The sequence below is a fragment of the Neopelma chrysocephalum genome, unplaced genomic scaffold (genome assembly GCF_003984885.1).
Source record: "Neopelma chrysocephalum unplaced genomic scaffold, ASM398488v2 Primary Assembly neopelma1_66, whole genome shotgun sequence".
Taxonomy (NCBI): domain Eukaryota; kingdom Metazoa; phylum Chordata; class Aves; order Passeriformes; family Pipridae; genus Neopelma; species Neopelma chrysocephalum.
In genome coordinates, this window is record NW_020897725.1 from 8,485,093 (window position 1) to 8,502,905 (window position 17,813).

General features: G+C 41.3%; 1 protein-coding gene across 4 annotated transcripts in view; it reads right to left on the reverse strand.

The window, feature by feature from the left end:
* The window catches only part of FAM49B (family with sequence similarity 49 member B), a 96,768-nt gene that overhangs the window by 58,327 nt on the left and 20,628 nt on the right, over positions 1-17,813 (reverse strand). For 2 of the 4 annotated variants that reach the window (XM_027684460.1, XM_027684462.1), the window contains exon 1: positions 17,607-17,721. The exons of 1 other annotated variant lie outside the window; for it this stretch is intronic. The gene's annotated coding sequence lies outside the window, so the exon portion shown is untranslated. Of the gene's footprint in view, positions 1-17,606; positions 17,722-17,813 lie in introns of those variants that run through there. One more of the 4 variants, XM_027684458.1, reaches the window with a different exon arrangement.

Consider the following 17,813-nt stretch of genomic DNA (forward strand, 5'->3'; position numbering starts at 1 on the left):
GTCCAAAAATTAACTTGCTTTAAGTTGTTCTGATTCTGATTAACTACTTACCTCACCCTTAACACAACAAGACCAAACAGGCAACTCAGACCATGAATGCATAATGCAAAATCAACACGTCACCAGATCAGCAAAACATCTTAAAACAGATTTTCGCAACACATCACTGCCGAGAAGCACAGAATCAGAATGGTTTGGGTTGGAAGGGACCTGTAAAGGTCATCTAGTCCAACCCCCTGCCATGGCAAGGGACGTTTTCAAATCGATCAGGTTGCTCAGACCTGACTCTGAATGCTTTCAGGGATGGGGCATCTATCACCTCTCTCAACCTGTACCAGTGTTTCACTATTCTCATTGCAAAATTTTCTTCCTTATATCTAGTCTCAATCTGGCCTCTTAGTTTGAAACCACTGCCCCTTGTGCTATTGCAACAGGCCCATGTAAAAAGTCTGTCCCCATCTGTCTTATAATCCCTGTTTTGGTACTGGGAGGTGCTTTAAGGTCTCCCCAGAGCCTTCTCTTCTCCAGGCTGAACCACCCCAGCTTTTTTCACCTGCCTTCAGAGGAGAGGTGCTCCATCCCTCTAATTGTTTTTGTGAGCCTCTTCTGGACTCACTCCAACAGGTCCATGCCTTTGCTGTGCTGAGGACTCCTGAGCTGGACACTACTCCAGATGAGGTCTCATGAGAGTGGAGGTCTCAGCCTGCTGCTCCCCCTGCTTTCGATGCAGCCCAGGACACAGCTGGCTTTCCAGGATACAAGCACATATTGACAGCTCATGTTGAGCTTTTCATCCACCAACATCCCCAAGTCCTTCTCCTCAAGGCTGCTCTGAATTCCCTCATCCCCCCAAACTCTACAGAAACCAGGGCTTGCCTGGACCCAGGTTCCAAACCTTGCAGGCGGCATTGCTGAACCTCAACATCCTCAGTCACTGGGCTGCCCGCAACAGCCAAGCTATTGGGGACCCAGCAGGAGACCTTCTACTGCCCAATGAGATGCTACTGGACTTGGTCAGCCAGGATGGTCCCAGCAACATCCCTGTGCCTGGGGACCCTGGTGGCACCAGCAGAGGTATCTCCCACTACAGCTCTGCCTTGGTCTCACTGCCCATGGAGCTGCCCACCTCCGACTGTGACATCCCTCCAACACTGTTCTGAGTCTCGAGCAACTCAACACCATCAGGACAGGACCCCCAGAGCTCTGATGGAATACAGGGACAGCCTTCCCACCAGCCCAGCCTGGCAGGCTTGAAAAGTGGGGGAAAAAGCATAGAAGCATCTTTCCAAATCTACCCAGCAGGTGCAAGGCTCTCTCAGTCAGCACTAGGGTGATGGAATTAAACCTACAACAGGGATAAATTGGAGATTGGGTGCTGGGGGTGGGTAGGAAGCCATGCTGTAGTTGGGAGTTGCTTGAGCTACTTTATTTAAGTTCTTGTTACACCTTCACTCTTGTTTTTTCATGTAGCATGCCAAATGATACACAGGCTATTATTTTCAGAAAAAGCAACACCACCAAAATGGCTACAAAAAAAAAAAATCAGTTTACACAGTATTTTAATACAAACAGGAATCACTGTAACTAAAAACCAACTATATCTGCTAGCAGAAAAGTCCTACTTTCAAGCAGTGAAACCCATCAAGTTCAAGTTTCGTGCAGACCAATATCAACAATTCAGTTTTTACAGCATTCTCATAAAGGGAAAAAAACCACCACCAGCTCAAAAAAGTAACCACACAATAAATACAGCACTATCCTTAAGCAGAACTGTACAATTCCATGCTAAACAAGACTGTCCAACAGGGTAAGTGCAATTCTCTTTGCAAATTACAGTAGCTGTTAATCAGCAAGTATTTTCTTCCTGCCCTTCCTTCTCCCCACTTTTAACACCACTGGTAGCTTCACACAAAGAAAAAGAGGGAGAACTTGTTCCTTTTCAATTCAGCAGGTTAACCTGTTTCTCCTGCTGGACACAGTAGCAGAAAAGACTCCAACTGAAGCTTACCTCCATCACAAAATTCGAATTTTCAGAGCAAGAAATGCTAACAGGTAGATTGATGCAAATGATGGGGGGTTATTTAATAAGAGCCCCACATTAGCAGGTTTAGAAAGTCACCTTCCACACCAAATCATGATATATGAATAATCATTCAGCATCTTTTATAACCAAGACTACCACAAGAAGGACATGAAATCCTGACTTATGACTACTTCAGAAACATCTCTCAAGGTACAGGATTTTCTATCTAGAGGCCTTAAATAACATAAATTGATTAGCTTCCCTCCCCCCCTATTCTTTGGTGTCAAAAAAATCTTACAATCAGTATCACAACCAGCACTACCACTAACTTTAAATACATTGATTTTCAGCACTGATACAAGAATAAGTACAGACATGTTCCTATTTTTACAGAAGTTATAAACTCAAGCATGACTTAAAGCTGAATATCATTTTAACAGAAAGGCTTTTTTCATTAAATATCTTTTCAATGTCCTTATACTTCCTAAAAATCCAGAGACGAAGAAAAGTCCTGACTTTTCTCCTTAAAAGCTAAAGGATCTTGACACTGAATGTAGACTATTACCCCTTTATAGTCTGATTTATTAAATGCAAATGGGTGTTTTTTGACAAGGAATGAACAGCCAAGTGCTCACCTAGGTCAACAGCAGGTATTTATTTAGGGAAGTATCCTCAGGACCCCTTTAGAGGTAGTGCAAACACTCCCTGAACTACAAGTCACTTCTGCACGTTTGATATGCACATGTTCAGCCCCTCCAGCCAATAGTGATGGCAACTGTCACAGTCCAATTAGGTACTTTGTGAGGGGAGGGGGAAAAAAAAATCCTGATTTATTTTGCACTTATTACCTGATAACTGGGTGCCAACTTCAGATGTCAGTAAGAAAAGTTACTCATTCTGTCAGCCTGTGCTATATACCTTATTTCATATACCTTGATCACATCACCTTTTGATTTCCTTAAAGTCAAGGCCTAAGATATTTAGGTTAGCAAACTACCTTTATATTCTAAGATTTTCAACCACCTTACACATCAGTTTGGTCTACGACCAGATTTTATAGGAAGCAGATATGCATATTAGTTTGCTACCCAAGAAACTAGGTCAACCATCTTCTGAAATCCATTCAATCTCTGCAAACAAGAAGAAAAAAAGCAACAATGATATGGTGAGGTTTTGTTTGGATCATTTGAATTCTTCAGCCTTTATTAGAACAAGGCTGTTCTGCAGTAGCTTCATGTATTTTCTTTAATCTAATCCTAAAGTTCAGTGCCCTGGATGACAGTACTCTTTAAGTGGCACCTGAACAGATCATTAATCTGATAACAAGCCCACAAGGCTGCAGTTGTAACAAAGTCCATCCTCTGCCAACTCTTCTCTTCCCATCTCTGCTTTCCTGAAGTTCTCCCCTTTGCTACTTACCCTATGAGTCAAATTCTAGATTCTCAAGCGGCACAACAAATCAAGACCGATCTTATAGTGCAGAAATCCTGGATCAGCCATCAACCCCAAGTCTCAATCACACCCCAACCTTTTGTTCCTACTCCCAAAGTACTGGGAATTGCCACTTCCTCAGCTTTCAGGAGAGCTGCTTGCACAGCTGTGCAAGGCTTTCCCTTGGCTCAGAGGTACTACCAGCTATGATTTGCAGGGTTTTTTTGGAGTTTGTTTGGGTTTCTTCTTGCTTTTTTTACTTATAAAACTGTACTTCAGTATATTGTCCATCCTCCAGGGTGGGGAAAACAAAACCACAGTTACAAGTATTGCCATGAGGAAGATACCATTTCTAGGACTACATACAAGCTGTATAAAAAACAGAATAAAGACATCATCTGTTCCATAGCTAGCACACTGTTTTTAGACAAAGAAGACTACCATAAACCAAGAAGTTTAATATTTATGCTCACCACCCGGGCTTATAAATTCGTATTGAATACAAATTCATTTTGGAACAACAGATGACAGAATAATCATATTCAGATTTTTAAGTGACAAAATGATTCAAGTACCTAAAAAAATGGAGAACCAGCAGTATTATCATCCCCCTACCCACACTTCTCTTGTTTGCACACCAGTGTCAGCAAACCTGAATCCACCACCTCAAACTCTTCTCTCATACCAACAAGGATACAGAGCATTTTGTTCCCACGTTTTAAGAAAGGTGGGGAAGGAACAATGGGATTTTGTACTCTTTTGGACTGAAATTGTTTAAATTAGCAGGTAGGTTGTTTTTGTTTTACTGAGATGCACAATGTCACTAAATGCAATGTCTTTTCCATAAAGCCAGGAACATTTACACCACCCTGCTTTCCCTGCCATGCCCAGTACAGCTGTTCTACATTTACTTAGCAACAATGCAGAGCCCTCTGCAAAGGTTTGCTGTAAGTTCAGCACAGGAGAACAGCCTACATTTCATGTTTCCTTCCTTCTGCAAGGTTGAGTCACATCCTTAGGTCTCCTTTTAGAAAGCTAACAAGCCACGGCAGAAGGAAAAAAAAGTCCTTAACGGAGAAGCCTTGCCTTCAAGAGAACATACAGCACTGACAGAGGCCACAGTTCAATTCTTTGGCTCATCTTCTGCAGTGACACAGACAAGAGAACTGCACACCTTTTTTCCTCTTAGAAGCAAAACCTGATGCTCCTCACAGCCAGACAACTTCATCAAAGGATTTCCAAGATAAATGAAAGGCGCTAACATTAATGAGTAAATAATGCAGACAAATTCCTTGAAATTACTGTATTTAAAAAAAAAAACAAAACAAAAAACAACCACCCCCACATGGGAGAAAGCAGAAAGTTCAACTAGCCTTAAAGACAATGTCTTTCTACACAGCAAGTTCAAAAGTATAAAATTAAGATCTGTATTTGTTTCCTTTGGTCCCTCTAGCACTTCAAATAAAATAAAGCTTTATCCTATTATATCTTAAGCTATGACTGCCAGCAGATGAAACAGTTCTTGGCTCATTTCCTCTGTTCTACCAACTGGAACAGTGCTGGGTAAGTTCACTACTTAAAACTACTACAACCCCACAAGCTGTTTGTTTGAAGTCTGGACCAGTTTCACAAGCCTGTTCTGTGTGGCCCAACCAGTACATAGGCGGGGCAAGCAAAACTGTTACCTTGAAGCAAGTAAGTCCAACCATTAGACTAACTTCTGTTTATGCAATATATAACTACAGTTCATTTCATCACACTGAAACACAGAGACCTCTTCAAACCACCTACCCTGCACACCTGTATGATCAAAACAATTAAGCAACTGGGACTGGAGCATCTCAACAAAGACAATGAAATCACATCCAAGATCAGCTGGTACAGCTGTTTATGTCAGCTTAACTTTTGACTGCACACTCCATCTATTGGATTCTGAAACAATTATTCACATAGCACAGAGTATTTTATATTGTGGTTTAAAAATATATTTTATATTGACGTATTATAAATACTATGTTTATAAGCATTAAGCAATAGAATATGCATTTCTATTCAAACCTTCCAGTGAGTGAGAAGCCGGGCAAGGAGACAAATGCAAATGTAATAATTTTCTTATAAACATCATAAACAGACAGAACTGATCCCCTGTTACCAGGCAAATAGATTAGATAACACACTTCCACCTATTCTGCTCTGGATAAGCCAAAGGTCTCAATATATTGTTTCAATTTCGTATGTGCTGTAGTTTGCTACAAACACAGGTTTAGATAAAATACATGTAAGTCAATAATAAAAGGCGCAAGTCTCATTAAGCATGAGATAGTTATGAGGCTGTACCTTTCACAAATGTTTTCCAAAATAACTTCTTTGAAGTCTAGCTAGCTACTAAAACAACAATGCAGCATGTCTAAGAAAAGAATATCACCTTTTTCAAACTTGTTCAAGACAAACTAGAAAAGTCCATCTAGATTTTCAGAATTACTCCCATATAACTAAGAAATGTATAAATGTATTCCATTATAAATTCTCAGGCAGTACCAGACACTAACACATGAGAGTTGTATCTCTCAATAGGTATTATTTGCAGCCTATGATAAACACTACTCATCCCAGTTCAGAAAAAAAACAAAACAAAACAAAATAGGAGATACTAAATTTAGTTCTTCTCAAATGATACTACAGAAACTTGAACTATCGACCTTGAAGATCGGTTTCACTGTCAAAGTAAGAATTATTTTTTTTCTGGAAGCACTGTTTCGGGAAAAAGTAGTAGCTCGTGGCTCTTCACAAAGAAGAGAAGTTTGCTTCTGCACTCTAAACTTTACTCGGACCCAAAAGGAAATTTGTCAAAAATGCAAACCAGATACTACAGTCTGCCCCAATTACAAGTATTGAGAAACCCTGAGAATCACAGCATAAAGGGGGAAAATGAAAAAAAAGGCCATATCCTATTCAACAAGCCATTCCTGATTCCAAAGCACCATTCAAACAAAACCTGTCTGGACTTCTGGCCTGACTGTCCCTGCACTCAGTGCTAATTAACAGACTACAAGGAGCGTGATCCCAGAATCCCTGAACCTGCTCCATCAGGAGGAGGGGCAGGAGGCTTGGAACTAGGTGATCTTTAAGGTCCCTTCCAACCCAATCCATTCTACGAAAAAAAGGAAAATTCAAAGACAAAATTAAAACTATTTCCTTTTCAGGCAGTTTTTGCCTCAGCTTTGCAGAGGCGATTACAAGTGTTAATGATGCTAAATGAAACATGCAGTAGGATAACAACCAAGCCTGTTGTACTACTCAGATTCTACTAGTTGCAGTTACTCTAAAATTTTTGGTTTAGGAGCCTTCAGGGGAGCACAAAGCACAAAAAAGTATGGCTGGTAAGAGCAAAAGAAAACACAAAGAATGTTATCTATGTCAGATATTTCCTGAAGTACAAGCAAGAAGAGCTTTCTACACAAATGCCAAATAAAGGAGGATTAGAAAGGACAGAGCAGTAAGAGTGAAACTATCCGACCAGAGGTAAAACAAGAGCATGAACCCCACCTTGCAGTTACTTCCACTGCAGCACTGCAGGCAGGACACAGCCTCCACGTTTCTGCTGCAAGCCAGTCCTGTAACAGCAGCCTCAGCAATTTATGAAGCAGAGTACAGCTGAGAGCAGTGAGGGAGAGATGGTGTTACACACAATAACTGGCTGATAAGAGAAAAAAATAACTTTTACGAGGTGCCCTCCTTCAGTGAAGGGCAGCAGATGAAGTGTAAAAATTCATGCTCTGGGACTGCCTAAGATAAGGGGGGGGAAAGACTACCTGAACTAAATCAGCTCTAAATCAAGTAAAAAAAAATTTACCAAAAGCACAACTACTTTAAAGAATTAGGGTATTTATAAAGTACTATGATGACTATTCAGACACATCTAACAAGGCTTTCACTCACTGTCTTCAATTTTTTTCTGGCTCTGAACTCCCAAAAGTTGTAACACTAATTCAAATTAAGACTGAACACTGCCCATGAAAAGAGATACACTGAAGTACCAACAAAAAATAGTTTATCATTCTTATGATTATGTTATTAAGAAATATTTTGAACTGTTAAATGAAATTTGTGCTCATTTACAACACACGATAAAAATAAAACACCCAATCCTTTTGCAGAGAACAACATTTTACCAGGGCTAAAGTAAATAATTTAGTTGTTTTTTGTTGATCTGTTTTTTTGGGTTTTTTTCAAACACTGATTCAGAACCAGGAAATAGACCAATTCTAAGCACAACAATTGTGCTTTTCATTTTAAAGGAAGCATTTGACCTGCAATATTTTTTTTAACAACCTAAAATGCTAAGACCAAAGCTGACATGTTCTCTGAGGAAGTGATAGCTATACAACTGTGGAAGCTAAACCCAAATTACTTGAACTTAGTAAGTGATTTTTAGTTCTTTTACTGAAGCTATTGCATATACATTAAAACCACAAAATTATGCAGCACTGAATCATTCTGGCAGTGTTATATATGCAACACATTGTGAAAAATCGAACTATATTGTACTTGGTATTTTTTATTTCCTGACAACTGTCAGCGACACACAGCGTGCCCTGATGAGTGAGTGTATGAATGCCTGTCCCCTGGCAGGGGCGACCTGCCCTCAACAGATGGAACAAGAGCACAGGCAAAGCCTGTATCACTGGTACACCAAAATAGAGGCTTAAAAATCACTGAAGTATTTTGGCCAGCAATTAAAATATTGGTTTCCTAAAAATACATGTGGGTTCCACATCAGCTCAAATTTGCTTCGGATACAAACTGCCCTGCTTGGGTACTGTACTGAGACATGATATAGCCAACTACATGCACAGTGTGTGAACACACATGCAAGTACACGGGTGTACATGTGGTTTTACATATATATATATACATACACACACACCCCTACAAAAATCTATACACATGAGACTAACTAAGATACAAACTTTCTTGAGTCCCATTCTCTGGAGACAGATGGCTGTTGATTTGCTTTTGGGTTTTTTTTCCTTTTTAAATAAAAGTTTTATCATGACTGTACTTCCTTTTCTTTTTAGTGCTGCTACTCCAGCTCTCTCCTGACTCACCCACACGAAGCTATGCTTCAGCATGCTGCACTTGGTGTTCTTTTAAAGTGTCACTACGATTCCTACTTGAACTGAAGAGACTTAAATTGAATAAATCCACCGACAAAGGTAAAGGTGGGTAGAACTGATAGATCACATAACTAAACACACAAAAAGCCTACATAAGGCCAGAAACAGCACCCAAGGTTCTAATTGTGTAAAGTCTTTGTTTATATGTCCCTTTCCACATAAAAGCACCTCAGGTTTGAACATCAATGTTTGTCACATTCCAAATATCACATCAGAAGCCAGATGTGCTTCTAAGAAACCCAGACCAATTTCTGAGATCAAAAGCACTCCTGTGATCATTCCCTTCCCTAGTAGGGGATAAAAATCTCTACCTTAAGACTGAAGAGAGATTTGGTAGCAATGAATGCCAGGCTTTCAAGAGAAAGCAAGTTTCTACCAAATTTAATCTACAGGAGAAATGTTTCTAGTCCTCCTAGATACAAAGTTGAACAGCCAAATATTAACTGAACCTAAGCCAACACAGAAGGTCTAATAAGAAAAGGCAAAAATCACAGCTCCACCAGCAGAGGCTGCTGGTCTTTTCTTCAGCCAGGAGTAAACACTTGTTCCTTTTTTTTTTAAACACTATACAGTTTTCCAACCAGCATAAACCTAATTCATAGTATTTCTCTTAAAAAAGAAGCTTACAAGAAAAACTGAGTCATACACCTGATTAAAAAAAAAAACCATAAAACAACAAAACCACAAAGTCAAGAAATCCAACAGGGTAGTAAAGGTTTTACCCTTTGTTCTACTGACAGAAGGAACAGCAGCTTTATACTTCTTGCCTTGGTTGTTTCTCTTCTACAGGGAAACACCAGAAGACACGAGACTCTACAAAACAAAGAACTTACGGGTTCTCCCCTCCAGTGGCTACAGCAGGACAGAACTATCTGTAAAATTAAACAGCTAAACAGGCCAATGTGGACGACAGAGTCACAAGTGAAAAATAAAAACCAGCTTGTTCCTCCTCCCTTCAGCATAAAGGGGAAAGGAATTCATTGCCCAATATTCTGCTAATAAAGTTGTAGCATCACTTTAACTTTTCTATAATATTTGAATGCTAAAAGTAGGTATCTTTTTACAGCACATGCCAGTTTGGCCCTAAAGCTGTGTGAATACAGTACTGCTAAGGAATGCATCAATACCAAATGTTTACAGGAGCTACTAACACCAAGAGTGCGAGTTCTTGAGAGTCACACAATGCCAGAATTAATACTTCCTCATTTCTCTATTCTCATGTCTCAAGCAACATTTTTACACAAGAAGAAACCAGAAACAACTTTGCCTTGTTGAATGGCCATGTGCTGTTGCTGAGATAACCAGCACGACCTTGAGTGCTGCCGTGTTCTCCGATTCCATTATGGGAGGTAAATGTCGAAAGGGACTACAAACAAACACAAGAAACAACTGTGAAGTTAGAATTTAGTATCAAAACGGAACCATAGCAAGAGAAAAGCAGCAAGTTCAATGGGGACATGGCTGCAACATGTAAACCATTCTAAAAAGAGTCAGGTTACAGTCATTTCTAATCATGCAAAACTAACTGAACTTCTCTGTGCCTCCGCTCCTCCTGTAAAATAGGAAGTAAACTACTTCCTCATCTCACTAGACCATTCTGATAATAAATAACTTTACAGAAAGCAGTACCAGACTACCCATGAGGAAATTAACTGCATCTCTGGAGCAATCTAGCAAGAGCATGGCACAGTCTAAAGCAATGAAGACATACTATTGAGCACTCGTTCACTAAACTAGCACCAGCCACCTCATGGGGGGAAATGAAGCAAGGGTCCTAATGTAAGAAATAGCCTACAATTATGTATTCATGGCTGCTTCCTTTCTGCAGTGTCTTGATTTTTGAGCACCGTTTCCCAGCCTAACAGGGAAAACCCAGTACAAGTTCTTAACTAGGAGATGAGCCCAGACAATTCATCCTCATAGTTACAAGATCAGAATCAGAACCATTTGCTCACATCACCATTTTTTACCACTCACAGTTACATATTAAGATAAAGTGGTGAAGACATGTTGGCTAATAATGGCAATGGATAAAACTCTATGTTTCATTTCACTGTACTACCTTCCTTACAGATTTTCAGACTCTACCATCACAGGTTTCTTGTCCAACAGACCTATCTGCCTTCTTCACAAAATCCCAGCTTCTACTCTTACTCCTCCATCTTTCCCCACCCATCAGCTCTCTTTTACATATTTTCTTTGTCCAGCAAGTCCCTATTCCCCTCAATGTCCCCAGGATGCTGGGTAAGGGGTATGACCCACACTTTCCACACAGCCAGCAAGCTCACAACCCAATCTCTCCACCTTTTTTTTTTTTTAACAACTTGGGCTCAACTCAGTTCCACATTCTAATTAATATTCTTCCCCTCTTTCAGCTCAAAGTAAGCTGCTCCTCCTCCTAGTTAATTGCCATTACCCCTCACCTCAGCAGTCCTCTCTATCCAGACCCATTTCTTCTCCCATGCTGCCTGCCTGGATACATGTTTATTAGAGCATGAGTTTTCACAGGACTGTAATGGGGTCATACTGAGGCCCATCCTGGACTAGGAACAGGGGAAAAAGCAAAGCAAGAGGCATCAGCCCTGCAAAAATGCTCTGCTGTAAAGCTGACACACACTAGAGCTATTTGAAGAGCTGTCAAATTTTAAGACTCCTGTTACAACATCTGTTCCCAAGCTTCACTTCTGGCAGCTACTGAAGTAGTTTGACTGAAATTCCATTGAAAACCTGACAAAATATTAGCATCAATATTATATAACACTATTTGCTCAAGCATTAGGTCTTAATCAATAGTCTTCTACACTGCCATTTACTCAACTTTACTGCTAGTCCCACATACAGTAAGTTCCCCACTGGGACATGATTCTACCCCATGTTTATTAAGAAGTAAGAATTACAGAATAATGGATAGTTTCTCCATAACAACTTTGAACACTGCTAAACCCAGAAACTTCAGAAAAGGTAAGAAAACAACTTGGGTTTTGTTAGGCTAGTTGAAAGTTCCTGTAGAATCGTCCTCCAAACTTCAAGGTTCGAGGTATCAACTAGATTACGTTATTCTGCTCTTCCCACTAAGAAATTAATCCAGCTCTGAACTTTGAGATGCAAGTGTAAGAACAGGCAAAGCATCTACTGTTTTAGTGCTCGGGAGTACATGACGTTAGCCAGTTACACGTGGGAAGAAGCAGCAAGTAATCTTCTACAAGTAGTAGCCATAGCAAAAAATCTCAAAACTATCATTACAATTCAACTGCCCGTTCAGCTGACAAATCCACATCTCCCCACATATGGCTTCTACACATAAGCAAATCAATTAACTGCTTCCATAAGCAATCCTTACACAATAAAAGGTCAGCAATTTTATCTGTGAGATGAAGCCTCATGAAGTCTAGTGGTTACATATTTCACTTCCAGCTTAGGAAGGAACAGTTTCAAGTAACTGTATGCCTCAGCACATGAAAGATGCAAATGCAACAAGAAATGAACTGGCTTTTCATGCCCAGAATACACTTTGCCTGAGAATTTTCACTTTCAGGGACACTAAACAGGAAGGTTTGTTTTTTGGAAAAAAAAAACCCAAAACAGCTATGAATATATTTCTTATTAGTTCTTACAACTGTTATTTTTTTCCAGGATAACAGTGCTAGAATTCAGAAAACTGCCTTGTTTTTTTCTTCAGCAGAAGGGTCAAACTGATTTGTGCATCAGAGGCTGAAACAAACACCTTTGTTGACAACTCAAAAAGGCAAGAATTCAGTTTCCGTAAGGATGTTATCCTCAAGACTGCTATAACAGAAAGGAGAACCAGCCACCATCCAGTGCCACACCTGACTGGAAGAATACGCAATTAGATGTAACTTTTGAAGTTATAGAACTGCTACAGCCACTAGTCACAGAAACGGGGCTTTCCAGTCAGCTAATTTACAACTAAGGCTCCCAGGAACTCATCTATTACCTTGTGTAGTACACCAGAAAAAGTTACTCACGTTAACACTCCATTTAATTTAATCATCTAGTACTGAAGGAGAACCAGAATTGCCTCATGGCTGAATTTAAGAGTCTTTTGAACTACGCCAGTTAAACAGAATTTGCTCACAGAACAGCCTCCTGCTACCGGGGAACAGTTAAGCCCTGTAGTCTGAAGTAAAAAGAGCTTTTAAAAATGTATCTAGGACAGTGTTCTGCTGCACTTTCTTACATATAAAGTGATTACCGATACAAGATTTCTTTTTTGCCTGGTGGACACCCATTTCAGGTAAAGCATTTGCTGATGGAATCAGCCTCCCAGACAAACGTATTAACTGCCTACAGGATCAAGCTTTAGGTTTTGGTGTGGGTGGCAGACAGAAGGCCTGTTTTGCAAGGCACGCTATTTTTGTAACTACAGCCACACCAAACTGAATGCACTCAATCTCACAAGCTAAGCTGTCCCAGACCAATCACACTGCTTGTACAGGGACCACCTGGGAATCCCAAGTGCTGTAGATACAAGCCAGAGAATAGGTCAAACACTTGAGTAATCAAGACCACAAACTTACAGCATCCTAAGCAGGAGTAAAAGAATAAAAATATATCCTCCCATACAAGCATTATTAGAGGAAATTAGTTTTATATGCTTGAAAAATTGTACATAAGTACAATCTATATGTTTCAGAGGTATTTAGTCCCCAGTTTTTCCTACTGTTCCACTACAATTTCATGTAATAGGGAAAAATGGTGGATTTGATCAGCCATATACCATTCTCCAAATGCCAGATTAGAACTTTAGGTTAGTACAAATAAGGCAAACAGTCTTTCCCAAGACACACAAATTAGTCAATACTTGTCTAGGTACTAGAAACATAAAAATTCTTTTTCTAGGTGCTGAAAAAGTAACACTAAAGAACACTCAAAAATAATAAGTCTGGTACCGAAAGTTCTTTACAAATCACTTTAATGGCCAGTATTAACATTTTCAGAGTTAACCAAAAATAAATTACTCAATATTTCATCAATACCACCTGATTCAGTAGCAACAGTAAAAGAAGAGGGTAGCACAACCAGATGACAACGGTTGTAACAGTAGATTTGAGTTCATAAGCCACATACACACACTGAGCGGGACGGTGTCAGCCCTTACCTCACAACTATGACTGTCTTACAAGTACCCTGAAATTCAAATGATCATGAGTCAAAGGCGAAAGAATGCACCATTTTGCCTGCACCTTTCAATATGCTTTGCCTGTAACTAGTTTCACTGTTTCCACAGTGAAGGTATTCTCTGTGCATCAGACCTTCACGTGACGGAGAGGACAAAATGCCATTTCTGAAAAGGAGAATGAAATTAAAACCACAGGGGATGGGGAACACAGGAGAAAGTGCTGTAACTAAAAATACTTTCAGTGTTACCTACCTAGTCAATTCTAAAACTGCTCATTGTTTGTTGTTAGTTTCTGTCAAGCTCTGCTGTTTATATAATTGCAACACACATATCCCCAGTAAGCACTGGAACTGCAAATGTAAAACAGCGCCTATATAAGAGCCTATTGCTCTCAGCAAATTTTAGAGAGTTGGAAACACTCTGCCAGCTGCAGCAGCCAACTTGTGGCACTCGAGAGAACATTCCTGAATCACAGATGGGGGGAAACTGAGGTGATTTTATAAGAGATCCTGAAATTAAAAGTGATCAAATAAGCCCCTTTCTTCATAAACTTGCAGAGAAATGTAAACTTCTCTACATTTGGTTAGAGGTGTTATATTTTCCACAATCACAAGGAAGAAAATAAATACTAATACTCCTAAGTTTATACGGTCACAGATTAATAATAAAGGACAACCTATGAGGTATGCAAAAGGACCATCAATTTATTTAGAATTGCTCTTGATAATCAGAAACAAATGGGATTAGAAAAGACGTCAAATGGTTCATACAAGTGGCCATCATTTGCAGCTGGAAAACTGTTCGAAACAATTCTTACCCTGCCTAATTGATGTATGCATTTCAGGTGCCACAGCTAGAACGTGGTGCCAATGCTTCACAGTCCCAGCCCTTAACTCTTTCCAATCCAAGCACAGTTTCCTTCATATCCTCAGTCCCCACACTCTCACCCCCTCTTGAAGCCATGTTGATAGACTGGAGGGATTCAGTTGGACCAAAATGACTACCAGGATGACTCTCTGCATCCTGGTACTAAGCACAGGAGTTGGCACTGACATTCAAGCCTTGTGCGGATTCAGCACATATATTCACATACAAGCTGCATGCCTTGCCTGTAGCACATTTGCTTGACAGCTGATAATCCATGAGATGCAATTTGACAACACTCAAAATATTTCAGCTTTGAAGATATATTTTCAAACATTTTTAAGATGAGTGTGTCTCATAAAATTGATTTATAATATACTTCAGGGTAGTTAACATTACCTTAAAGAACAGGAGGCATTCTTCTCAACTTATGCCCATCTACATCAATGACAAAAACTCTTCGTACAATTAAAGAGAACAAGCCTTTATGAAGAACAAAGGCAAAGGTGATAACCTTGACTTATATTAGTGCCATTATTTCCTAAAGAAAACCCCAAAACCCTAAAACAGCCACACATAAACCTGCTTAAGAAACAAATCCAACTCCTTGCACAAAAGCTTTAATTTTGCCCTCCACTACAGGATATGCGTTGGTTCCATCTATGCCCCCAGCTGGCAGCCAGGCACAGAAAAAAAGGGGACTTCAGGCTATTTGTGTGTCTGTATTCTCCAAGATACACAGCAAGGGGAAAAAAACCCTCATTTATGTTTACCATGCCAAAGCAGCTACAGAAATCCAAAGCAGCCCCTACTTATGCTTTTCCAAATGACAGAGCCAATTTCTGTTACTGTATTACTCAATAATTCAGTAGTTTGCAATACAAATATTCCCCACCCTTCTGTCTCTTTACAGTACTAATTCCAAGTGTTTAGTAAGCACCATTAGAAGTCTGCTGACAAACACCTTAAGGTCCCCCCCTTAAACCATTGTGTTCAATTAATTTCAAAATCAATTACTTCACAAAAATATATAACTACTGAGAGACACAACAAAAAATTGTTTCTTTTTTTTCTCTTTACCCAGACATTAAGACTCCCGCAAAGCTCAGATAAGGGGACAGGGCAGTTTTGTATGCAAGAACAGAACTGGCTGACACCAGGGTTCCACAGCCGGCGAGGTTCTCACAGGGAAGGTTTCACAGGGAAGAGGTAAAAACTTTCAGAAGACAATCTCTTCAATAATCTGTCCCCTCAGGTGGCCCCAGCTAAACTGCAAACAAGGAAGAAAATCTAGAGCACCTGATGACAAATGGAAGTTGTATAACAGATGGGATCAAATTCATTCCTCACTTTCATACAACCGTGGTAAATCTTGACAGGGGTATTTTAAAACAGATTCTGGGATCACTTCTTTCTACAGCCCCTGCTCTCTGACAGCCAATATATGCAGTAAGAAATCTGACAGTCTGACTGGGATAAAAAGATATCTGCTCTCCTACTGAAAGCTTCTGTTTCAACAATGGCACACTCTCTGTATTGCCAGGCAAGAAACACTCCAACTTCATGGAACAGCAATATCTTATTCATGGGGTTTAGGGTTTTGCTGCTAAAACTTGCCACACAGAAGTGAAGATACATTCTGCAAAACAATGCACCTTGCTGAACAAAGATACTTGTCAGGTGGAACCTTTTAAGTTTGGATCCATGTTCCAACCTTGACAACAGTAACCTCAGGCTAATTACTGTATGTCTCCTGTCCAACACCCATATCTGCCACAACCTACTGTAGAAAATGCTCATTAGCTTAAAGCTGCATTTAAGGTCCAAGTAGTCAGAGCACAAAGAAAGAAAACTCTGTGTCAGCGAGGGGGGAGAGAATTTGAGCAAAACAGACTTTGCAATTTTATTTGCATCAAAAACAGTAATAAGGAAGAACACAGATTATTAGATCAATCTAGAAAATGTTTTACTGGTTTGAGGATTAACATGCACGCTAATCAACACTTATATCTCCATACTATGTTATCAGAAACTCAGAGTGACAGATTTTAAATGTTCCTGAGACTCTACAATCACAGCAGTATGACAGCTGTCACACTTGCTGACATTTGGATCCAGGATGCTGATGCTATGGAACAGCTAAAGGAAATAAAGAACACTTTAAAAAGCTTCATAACACACAGTCTCTTGATTTCTTTGGTATCTGAAATGTTTCTGTGAAGAAACTTCTCGTATTTTATTGCCACGCAAGACACGACACCAGACTAAAAAGTAACACAAGAAAATTAAGATGCATGCATCCTTATTCTTGAATTGCATGGGGGAAAATTATAATGCAATTAAAATTTGATTTTATCGCTTATTTAATGAGCAGATTAGAAACAACACCCTTCTGCTACAGACTCCAAATTCACCTTAACCCCACCTGGAATCACAGTCCCAGCATCACAGCACTGCAGGATACACCCTAACCACGGCAAATTCGCAACGATTCCTGTATATTCTGCTTAACTCGCCGCATGTTTCAGCCACACTCCGAGAGGTTGCAGGCGCCCCCTCCAGAGGTTTCCCCCTCCCGCCGCTCCCGTTATCCGTTAACACTGTCACCGCATCCCCGCATCCCGCGGCACCACCTGCATCCCGGGGGAGCCGCACCGGGAGCAATCCGGATCCTGTGCCCAGGACCGGGGGCAAGGAGCCGCCGGGGAAGCCCCGGAGAGGGCGGTCCGGCCCCGGCGACCCGCGTGGTTGCCCCGGGCAGGGAGCGGCGGCCGCGGGGCGAGGAGGGGGCGCGGGACGGGAGAAGTTGCGGAGGGGCCGTGGGGGAGCGGGGAGAGCAACAGCCGGAGCCGGGCGGGGAATGGGGGGGGCCCCGCGGGGACGGGGCGGGGGTCGCGGGATGTGGGAACGCGCGGGGGATGCGGCGGCGGCAGAGGCGGCAGCGAGCGCCCCGCCCGCCTTGGGCACTCACCGAGCCGGGAGCGGGATCCGGAGCGGGACACTGGGAGCGGGATCGGGATGCGGAGCGGGAGCGGGATCCGCCGCCTCCCCCGCTCGGCCGGAGTAGCGTCGGGACGGGACGGGGCGGGCGCGCGCGCGGGTGGCGGGGGCGCGCCGGGAGCGCGCGCGGGCGGGCGGCGGGAGCGCGCGCGGGGAGGGGGGAGCGGGGGAGGGGGGG